At 44.4% G+C, this 9,686-nt stretch overlaps 1 pseudogene; it reads left to right on the forward strand.

Moving 5' to 3' along the window:
* The first annotated feature begins 8,274 nt into the window (after positions 1-8,274).
* On the forward strand, positions 8,275-8,960 carry LOC133487239 (zona pellucida-like domain-containing protein 1; annotated as a pseudogene).
* Positions 8,961-9,686: the final 726 nt, after the last annotated feature.

Raw genomic sequence — 9,686 nt, forward strand, 5'->3', positions numbered from 1 at the left:
TGGGCCTGATCCCGCCCCTCGATTGATTGGGTGGGGTCCTCAGCCTCTGCGGTGCAGGCACAGCAATTACAGGACACTTCTGTCAGTCTTTGTGCATGCGAAACGGTGTCAATTAACTTGCATGTGTCGGCAGGCACACAACCCTGGGACTCTTTTGCTGGGTGTGAGGCCACTCACTTATTGTAACAAATAACTCATGAATATACGAATTGCTTGGGTATCCCCTCACTCACACTCTCGTCCTATATACTTTTATAATTTACATAGTCAATCCCACTGCACTTTAGTTGTACAGCCGGGTTCACGACCCTTGTCCTGCATGCTTCTTCTCCTGTCTTTGTCCTGTACTTTCCTCACAGGGTGTAGCACTACATGCAACACTCATATCTAATGTTTCATTGTTGCAGATATGTAATGATTTACTTTTCTCATCCCGTTTACAATTAGTGCTTTGTCTTTTGTCTTCGTTTCTCTCTCCCCTCTAGAAACCTCTGTTTGACTGATCGATTCTGATTCTCAAGAAACATCAATTATAATACTAAGAAACCACACTGGCAGCTGAAATACTCCACTGTGACACAGTAAAACTTTTTGGGAGGTCAAAAAAACATCACCAAGCGTTTCTGTAAACTGAGGAATGCAGTGAAGACGAGGCTTGGGCATCGTTTGAAATTGAGCAATTCCGGTCCCGATTCCGGTTCCTCATTTTCTCGATTCCGATTCTTTTAAGGGGCTGGGTCAAAAAAGTTTGCATGGTTTAAATAAAGGGTGTCCAAACATTCGATTCAGGGTTATTTATAACCAGTATCAATATCAAACCTATGAAATACAAGGCAATGTGTGTGGAACTAACCCAATTTACTTAACATTCACTGACTGGCGACCAGTTCAGAGTGTAGTCCCCCTTTCGCCCGAAGTTAGCTGGGATAGGCTCCAGCGTCCTGCGACCCTGACCAGGATAAGCGGTGTTGAAAATGGATGGATGGACTTAATATTCATTAATTATTGTTTTAGCTAGAAGTTAGATATAGCATCGTTAAAATCGCTATTTGGGACTGTTTTATCAAGTCAAATGGTTTATATGTGCAAGTTTTAACTTGACTTCCTGTTTTAAGCTTGTAGCCTTTTATTTTGAAGTGTACGCATCAGAACTCAGCATTTTTGAACGATAAATAACTTCATACGACACCGGTAAAAAGGAAAGTAAAACGAGATGCAAGAAAAAGAGTAATGAATGGAACCAAACGCGTTGTAAAACGTTGATTCGTTTACCTACCCACCGATGAGACACAAGCTTTGTGTTTGTGATACTGTGTCATTTTGTGAATGAAAAAGTATTGCACTGAGGTGACTGGTCATTTATTTTAACAAAGTTAAGACAAACTTTTGTTGCCGTCAGGTACAGGCACGTCTCCGTGCGCGTTCTTCTTCGTTGGTTTTTGCCGCTTCTTCGTTGGCTTTCTTTTTCGGGATCGGCAGACTGTAGGCATCGTAACTGGGAACCAAATTTTTTTTAATCCGAACGATTCCGGGAGAACCGGAATATTGGTCCCGGTTCCAATCGGTTTGTAACTTTGATTGGTTAGGTTGTTACCTCGGTTGGGTTCCTAATTTCAAATCGGGGCCACTATTTGAGTTAATATGGTATTTGCACTTTTTGCCAGTAATGCTACAGTGCACCCTCGAACCAGAATGGGATTATACATCCATTTGTAATTTGTAACACAATCCTCTATAATCCAGGAAACAGCCTGCTATCTTTCAATTAGCAACTGAAGACAAAAGTAACACTTCACAACTGTTTGGCGGAGGTCGTTGGATCTAATTAGTGCAGGTGTATCAATGTTATGACTGGTCAACAATTTACCAGAGAGATAGTTCTTAAAGCGTCTTAATGGCATGTTTTGAAGTTACTTTTCAGAACATGTTACTCAGGTCAATTTGGTGATCCTGGGGCATCTCTGTTGTAACGGAGGGGAATGTTTTACATGAAGGTCGGGGGGGGGTCTCATCCATCTCCCGCTCCGTCCCTGACACCGACCCCGGCATGCGCTCACACAACATGATGGAGTGGACCACAGATGGAGCTCCAGCACGGCGGGTGTCGGCTGAAGCAATGGCGGGCAGGTACGCCAACCGGGCTACATGCACGCAGGCGCACACACGCTCATGCTAATGACTTTTACATGTGCAGCCTCGGCTCTGACCGGCCAGATTCCGCAAATAGATTTTACAGAGTTGAGCAGTAGGTGAGCCTTCAGCTCAAATGAAATCTTAATATGACAAAAATTAATAATAACCTCTTGTGCAACTGGAAAGCTACCCCGACAGACACATATGCTGAGTTTACGAAGGGACACACACGCACGGTATCCATTTTCTAGGGCGCTTCTCCTCATTGGGGTCAAGGGTCAGCTGAGACTCGAATCCCGGACCTCTCGACTGTGACGAAGTTGTGCTAACCACTATTCTACTGTGCTGCCCTGACAAAATAACAACACATAATTTGGGTGATTGGTTTCGTTGGCTGGTGGTTTGTTACTTTGGTTGGCTCATTACTTACTTTGGTTGGTATTCATAAACCTTGTTGTGGGCTTGTTATTTTGATTCATGTGTGGCTTTGGTTGTTAGTTATGTTGGTTGATTGGATGGTTCTTATGATTGTTTGGTTGCTACTTGTTTTGTGACTTTGATGGGTTAGTTTTTACTTTTGTGACTGGTTTGTTACTTCAAGTAGGTTGTTTAATTGAAAATGCATGTTTTAATTTTCTTCAATTGTATGCACTTTTTTAATGCCATTTTATTCATTTTTATTGTGTTTTTCATGAGAGGCTGAATGCGCACCTCACAATCGATGCAATGTGTCCTCCCCCAGTACGCGCATTCATGCACGCACGCACGCACACACACACACACACACACGCACAAACGCACACACGATCCACATAGCTGCAGGTCTCTGTGAGAAACCTTTATGGGCTTCATGGACACACATACACACACACACACGCACACACACCTACACACACGACATGTAGCATTAAATCCAGACATGAGGCTAACACCTTGGCCTGCGCTTTAATTTGGTGACTTCAAAACACACGCACACACAGTTGTCGTTGTGAGCCGCCTCCATAAAGGTTGTGTGTGTGTGTTTTTTTATGAGCTGTGGCTTGATCCCATCCTGCTGCAGCTCAAATCAGACCATCCAGCTGCTCTGGACCAGCTCGCCATCCATACACCTGCTGTATGGACGCACACACACACACACAAACTCACATACAACAATAACAACGGCATCCACACACGGCCCATCCATCACTGTTACCGCCCATCCTGAGAGACCTGAGCCTGCTCCTGTGTGTATGTGTGTGTGTTTGTGTTTGTGTGTGTGTATAGGTGTGTGTGTGTGGTTGGGGTGGGAATGTAGTCACAAGTAGTAGTTACACTATTATTATAATACCTGTATACAATACAAAAATTATATATATATATTTATATAGAATCAATTTAGAGTCTTCAATCAACCTACCATGCATGTTTTTGGGATGTGGGCGGAAAGCGGAGTGCCCGGAGAAAACCCACCCAGGCATGGGGAGAACATGCAAACTCCACACAGGCGGGGCCGGGGATTGATCCCCGGTCCTCAGAACTGTGAGGGAGACGTGCTAACCAGTCGGCCAGCGTGCCTCTTGACCATTGCATAATAAAACTGAATTAAAGCAAAACTACGAATCAAGGTGAGTGTGCACAAACAAGATAACAAATACATAATAAATTCAACATTATGATGGTAAAACTCCTCAGCCTTTTATGAAGCGCAACCTTTAAAAATGTCAATTGTAAAAATAAGAGAAACACTGGCCAGTTAAACTAAAATCAAATAAAACCACATCTCAAAATCAGACTTTTTAACAAGTGTTACGTGTTAGTGCATGTCATAAGCTAACCACTCTATGGTATAATAAACAAAGTAGACAGCGCTTCGCTGTGCTCTGTGTGCGTTTGTGATGAACATATCTGCTTCAACAGCTGGGTCCGACAGTTGCCCTTGTGCACGCACGAAAGGACAACTGTGTGTGTGTGTGTGTGTGTGTATGTGTGCGTGGATCAATGTGTGTGTGTCAAACATGAAAGAGAAAGGCAGCTACAGGCTTCGCTAACAAAGATTCAGTGCCTCGTAAATCAGAATGGCGCCATTTTTAGCGCAACTATTGTGTGCCTTTTGTGTGTGTTTGTGTGTTTTTGTGTGTGTGTGTGTTTGTGTGCTATTGGTGTTAACATAAAGGAAAATATAGATGCACGCATTCGCCACACTTCCCTGTTGTGATGTGTTTATGCTCAGTTGTTGTCTTGTTGCTAAGCGACACACACACGCACAAACAATAAACATACTGTAGGTGAGGTGAGGACAGGTAAGTCTCGTGGAAGTGAAAAAATAAGTTCAACTAGGAGACAATGTGCTATTTTGGTCACTAAATAAGTTGTCGTTCCGGTTCTACCGGGTGATTGAAAAGTAAGTAAGTATTTCTGAACCATAATTCTTACAAGAAATGAAGATGAGATGAGAAGAAAGTGTATTGCATGAAGTTTTATTTAAAATTTAAATTTGATATGGGCGCCAGCATTAGCCACCATTTTCTCAAGTCGCCTGGGAACCGCATTCACTGATTTCACAAGGAACTCTTGTGGGACGGAAGACATAACTTCTCGTATTCGCCCTTCAAGTTCTTCCAAAGTTGTTGGTTTGGTAGAATAGACTGGCTCCTTTAATCATGGAACATAGACAAAAAAAAATGTAGAAAAATATTACAACATATGAATAAATTAGTATTTCAATATAAGGAGTTACTTTTCAATCACCCTGTATCATAGAAAATAACATTTTCCTTTTTGCTGGCACTTCCTCACTTGATCCAAACACACCTGTGGGCCTTTTTCATTCACATTTCATACGTGACATTTTATGAGTTCATAAGGTGATGAGGAGCGCTGGGTTTACAAAAGATGACATTTTATCTGCTGTAAACCGGGTCAAAGGCGCCCTTGGGCGGAGAGACTGCGCAACTGCAGTGTGAAGGTACACGGAAGATAATGGCCACATAAGATCAAAATTAGACGATTAAAATGTCAAATGTAATGTAGTCTGAGAAGAATAAAGTCATACGTTTGGGATTTTTTTGTTGTTGTAACTTTCAATCCCCTCCCTGGGCCATCACCTCACCATGGTGAGGGCTTTGTGGGTCCCAATGATTGTAGGAGCTAAATTGTTTGGGGCTTTTTCTGCCCTTGGCAGGGTCATCCAGAGCAACAGGTCCTAGGTGAGGGAAAAGACAAACCACAGCTCCAAACCCCCTATGCCAAAACAAAACTGGACTACGTTTTCCCTTGCCCGGACGCTGGTCACTGGGACTGGCCTGGAGGATGGGCTCGATGGCGGGTGCCTGGTGGACAGGCTTGCATCCACACAGCCTGAAGAGACAACGTGGGTCCCACTTCCCATGGGCCCACCAATTGTGGGCGGAGCGAAGGGGTTTAGGTGTATCGTGAGTTGGGTGGCAGTCCGATCCCTGGCTACAGAAGCTGGCTCCAGGGACGTGGAATGTCACTCCAGCACCAAGTCCGAACAGATGGGCGAGGTCAATCAGTTCCGATGAGATATAATCGGGCTCACTAGTACCAGTCCTCTTGAGAAGGGTTGGACTCTCCACGCTGGAGTTGTCCCAAGTGAGAGTTGGCGAGCATGTGTGGACATACTTATCGCCCCCCGGCTTGGTACCTGCATGTGGCTGGATTCACCCTGGTGGGCAAGAGGGTAGCCTCCTTCAACCTTTGAGTGGGGGATGGGTTGACTGTTTACTGTTGTTTGTTCTAATGCACCAAAAAGAAGCTCAGAATAAATGGGGGGGGGGTTGACCTTGGAGGGACACCCTTATTCTCCTGGGGGACTCGAATACTCACATTAGCAATGACAGTGAGATCTGGGGGGACCTGATCGGGAGGAATGGCCCTCTGACCAGAACCCGAGTGGTTTTCTGTTATTGGATTTGTCTGCATGTCACAAATTGTCTGTTGAACACCATGTTCAAACATAATGGTGTCCACTTTGTGGTGGTCTCATCGGACTTCGGACGGTGTGTCTTGGGTGAAGAGACGTACGGCGCTGTCAACTGATCACCACCTGGTGGTGTGTTGGCTCCGATGGCCGGGTCACATGCTGGTCAGACATGGGAGACCCAAACATATTGTTGGGGTCTGCTGAGAACATCTGGCGAGAGTCCCCTGTCAAAAGGAGTTTCAACTTCCACCTCCGGCAGAACTTGGAGGCGGTGGACATGGAATCCAAGTGGGCCATGCTCCGTTCCTCCATTGTTGAGGCGGCCATCCAGAGCTGTGGCCGTAAGGTTGTCGGTGCCTATCGTGGCGGCAATGCCCCAACTCGTTGGTGGACACCAGCCGTAAGGGATGCTGGCAGACTGAAGAAGGAGTCCTATCGAGCTTTTGTGCCTCTGGGACCCCAAAGGCAGGTGATGGGTACTGGCATCCCAAGTAGAACGTATTGTAGCTTTGGCAGGTTTTTCTTTGTAAAAGTCATAATATTACAAAAATCAAGTTTTGTGAGGCAAGTTATTCTACTTTCAAACATTGACAACGCGACTGCTATGAAGGTAAGCATCATCTTACTTCTCTCATATTCATGTAAGATGTATGTGCCAATTAAATGCTTAAAGGAACATCATCTTCATCTTTGTCGCTGCTGTGGGATTCTGTTACCATGGTGACAATACACCGATATAGTATCGCTGTGCTCTTTCTCAACAATAGCTGACCAGCACACAATGTACGCTTTTAATGTGGGACACCTTGAGTCCAAAACCCAACCGCCCAAAAAGTCTCAAAAAGCCTTTTCCCAATGACTAAATTTCCAAGTAGGCATTTTTTAGTGTATTTCAGTACTTTGTTAGAAAATTTGAGAAAAAAAAATCAGCCCTTGACAAGCTTCAGTGATTGTCACAAAATTGAGTGGACATGTCTGTCATAGCAGGACACATAAAAAGTCTCAAGAACCTTTGCCTGAAATGGAACAGGAAGTTGGCCATTTTGGTTGAAAGTAGACAGTTTGGCGGCGGCACGGTGGCCGACTGGTTAGAGTGTCAGCCTCACAGTTCTGAGGACCGGGGTTCAATCCCCAGCCCTGCCTGTGTGGAGTTTGCATGTTCTCCCCGTGCCTGCGTGGGTTTTCTCCGGGCTCTCCGGTTTCCTCCCACATCCCCAAAACATGCATGAATTGGAGACTCTAAATTGCCCGTAGGTGTGAATGTGCATGCGAATGTTTGTTTGTTTGTATGTGCCCTGTGATTGGCTGGCAACCAGTTCAGGGTGTACCCCACCTCCTGCCCGAAGATAGCTGGGATAGGCTCCAGCACGCAAGTGACCCTAGTGTGGAGAAGCGGCTCAGAAAATGGATGGATGGATGGATGGATAGACAGTTTGGCCATAATTCAAGACTCTTACTTTGTAAGAAAGTTAGAAGGAAAAAATAAGCCCCAGACACCGGTTTTATTGATCGACATGAAATTGGGTGGACATGTCCATCATAACAAGATGCACAAAAAAGTCTCAAAGACTCATGCCCACAAGTGAAGAGGAAGTTGACAATTTTGGTTGGAAGCAGCCATTTTGCATGAATTCCTTGGCCGTTACTTTCAAAGTTTGAGGGGGAAAAAATCAGCCCCAGACACCAGTTTAATTATTTGACACGGAATTGATTAGACATGTCTGTCAAAACAGGATGCACGCAAAAGTCTCACGGACCCATGGCCAAAATTGAAGAGGAAGTCAGCCAGTTTGGTTTGAAGCAGCTATTGTGGAAAAATTCCACGGCAATGAACTCCTCCACCTCGGGAATTCACCCAAATGAGGCCCAATAAGAAGTTGTTTTTTTCCCCTGCCAACGCCATCTAAATTTGGGATGATATCAAAGTTAGATGATCATTTTATTACTCTTTGTAATGTGTCATTTGGGAATTATTTTATTATGTCTGTCTTGAATTTATATCATAGAATTTTGCAGTTGTTTTGTTTTTGCTACTTAAAAGTAGCACAGCCAAAACACTTGAGTGCCAGTAATTCATTTGGCCACACTTCTGTATAGTTTTAATTCAATGGAAAAGGTGTTGTCGATGTCCATTGTTTAGTAGATCACATAAAGTGGGTCACAGATTAAGCCTGCGGATAGACGATCTTCCTCGGTATTGTGCACTGAACTCCAGAACCAAACCCTTGGAAACTGAATCTTCAAGCTCTGTGTGGCCTCTGTATTTCAAGACAGCCCAAATGCTTCAGATTCCGTCCTCCATCGCCATCATGGACAACAACGGCGGTTTCCTCAGCACCCTGACCATGGAGCTCTTCCGAGACACCATCTGCGTCGAGCCCTTGGTGATCCCCCAACTGGATCTGGAGCTTCGGACCGACATCTATGTGGAGGTGAAGGCCATCAACCTGACAGGCCAGTACCACGTTCTGCTCGACCGCTGCTATGCGTCCATCTGGCCTCTACCGTCCAACTCCAGCTTCTTCAACCTGTTCGTGCCGTGCTCCCAGGAACAGTTCACCACGATGGGCCAGAATGGCGAGAGCCACAGCGCCCGCTAAAACTTCCCTGCGTTCCGCTTCATCGAGCAGCAGAACCAGACTGTGTCCACATACTACCTCCACTGCATCACCCAGCCGTGTGAAATGAGCACCTGCACCACTTTCAAGCAGTGCAACAACCGCCGCAGGAAGAGGGACGTGGTGGACGTCACACAGCAGTACACCATCACCTCCCCGAAGCTCATCACCAGGACGGAGACCGGCGAGTCCAAGCAGGGGAGACCCTGGAGGCCGGCAAAGGAGGTCAAGGCGACGACTCGGAGGTGGGGCTCGGCGTAGCAGTCTGCGCCTATCCCAGCTGACTTGGCGGGAGAACACCCGCCAAGTCACCCAGCTAATCGCAGGGCACATAGACACAAACAACCATTCGCACTCACATTCACACTTACACACAATTTAGAGTTTTCACTTCACCTACCAAGCATGCCTTTGCAATGTTGGATAAAACCCACGCGGGCACGGCGAGAACATGCAAACTCCACACAGGTGAGGCTGGATTTGCACCTGGGAGATCAGAACTGTGAGGCAAATGTGCTAACCAGTTGACCAGCGTCCCAGGAGAAAGTAGAACTTAAAAAAATATTTGGAAAGAATGATACAACATAAATTTTTACTAATACCTTTCTCAAAAAAACATTTTTTTTCAAGGAAATAAAAAATTACTTTTGGAAAATAGTATACTACATTTCTTTTGTGTTAAAAAAAATATATTTTTTAATATGGTGTTTTTTCATTGTTTTATTAAAAAAAAATTCCTCTTAAAAGAATGACTTGTGGACAGGCTTGCAACATAAAATGTTTTAACAATAATTTTCATTAAAATAAATTGTTTTTATTAAACAAAAATACAAATATTTTTTTTCATTTGAGAATGCTAGTTTTAAAAAGACTTTTTTAAAAATAAAAAATATGTTCTATAAAACAAAAACAAAAATAAATAAATACAAATTTTAATTTCTTATTAAAAATAAATTCAATCTCCAATCTCAAGTATTGATTCTTGGGCCAGGTTATGTCTATACATTTGA

This window comes from Phyllopteryx taeniolatus, chromosome 12 (assembly GCF_024500385.1).
Source record: "Phyllopteryx taeniolatus isolate TA_2022b chromosome 12, UOR_Ptae_1.2, whole genome shotgun sequence".
Classification (NCBI taxonomy): domain Eukaryota; kingdom Metazoa; phylum Chordata; class Actinopteri; order Syngnathiformes; family Syngnathidae; genus Phyllopteryx; species Phyllopteryx taeniolatus.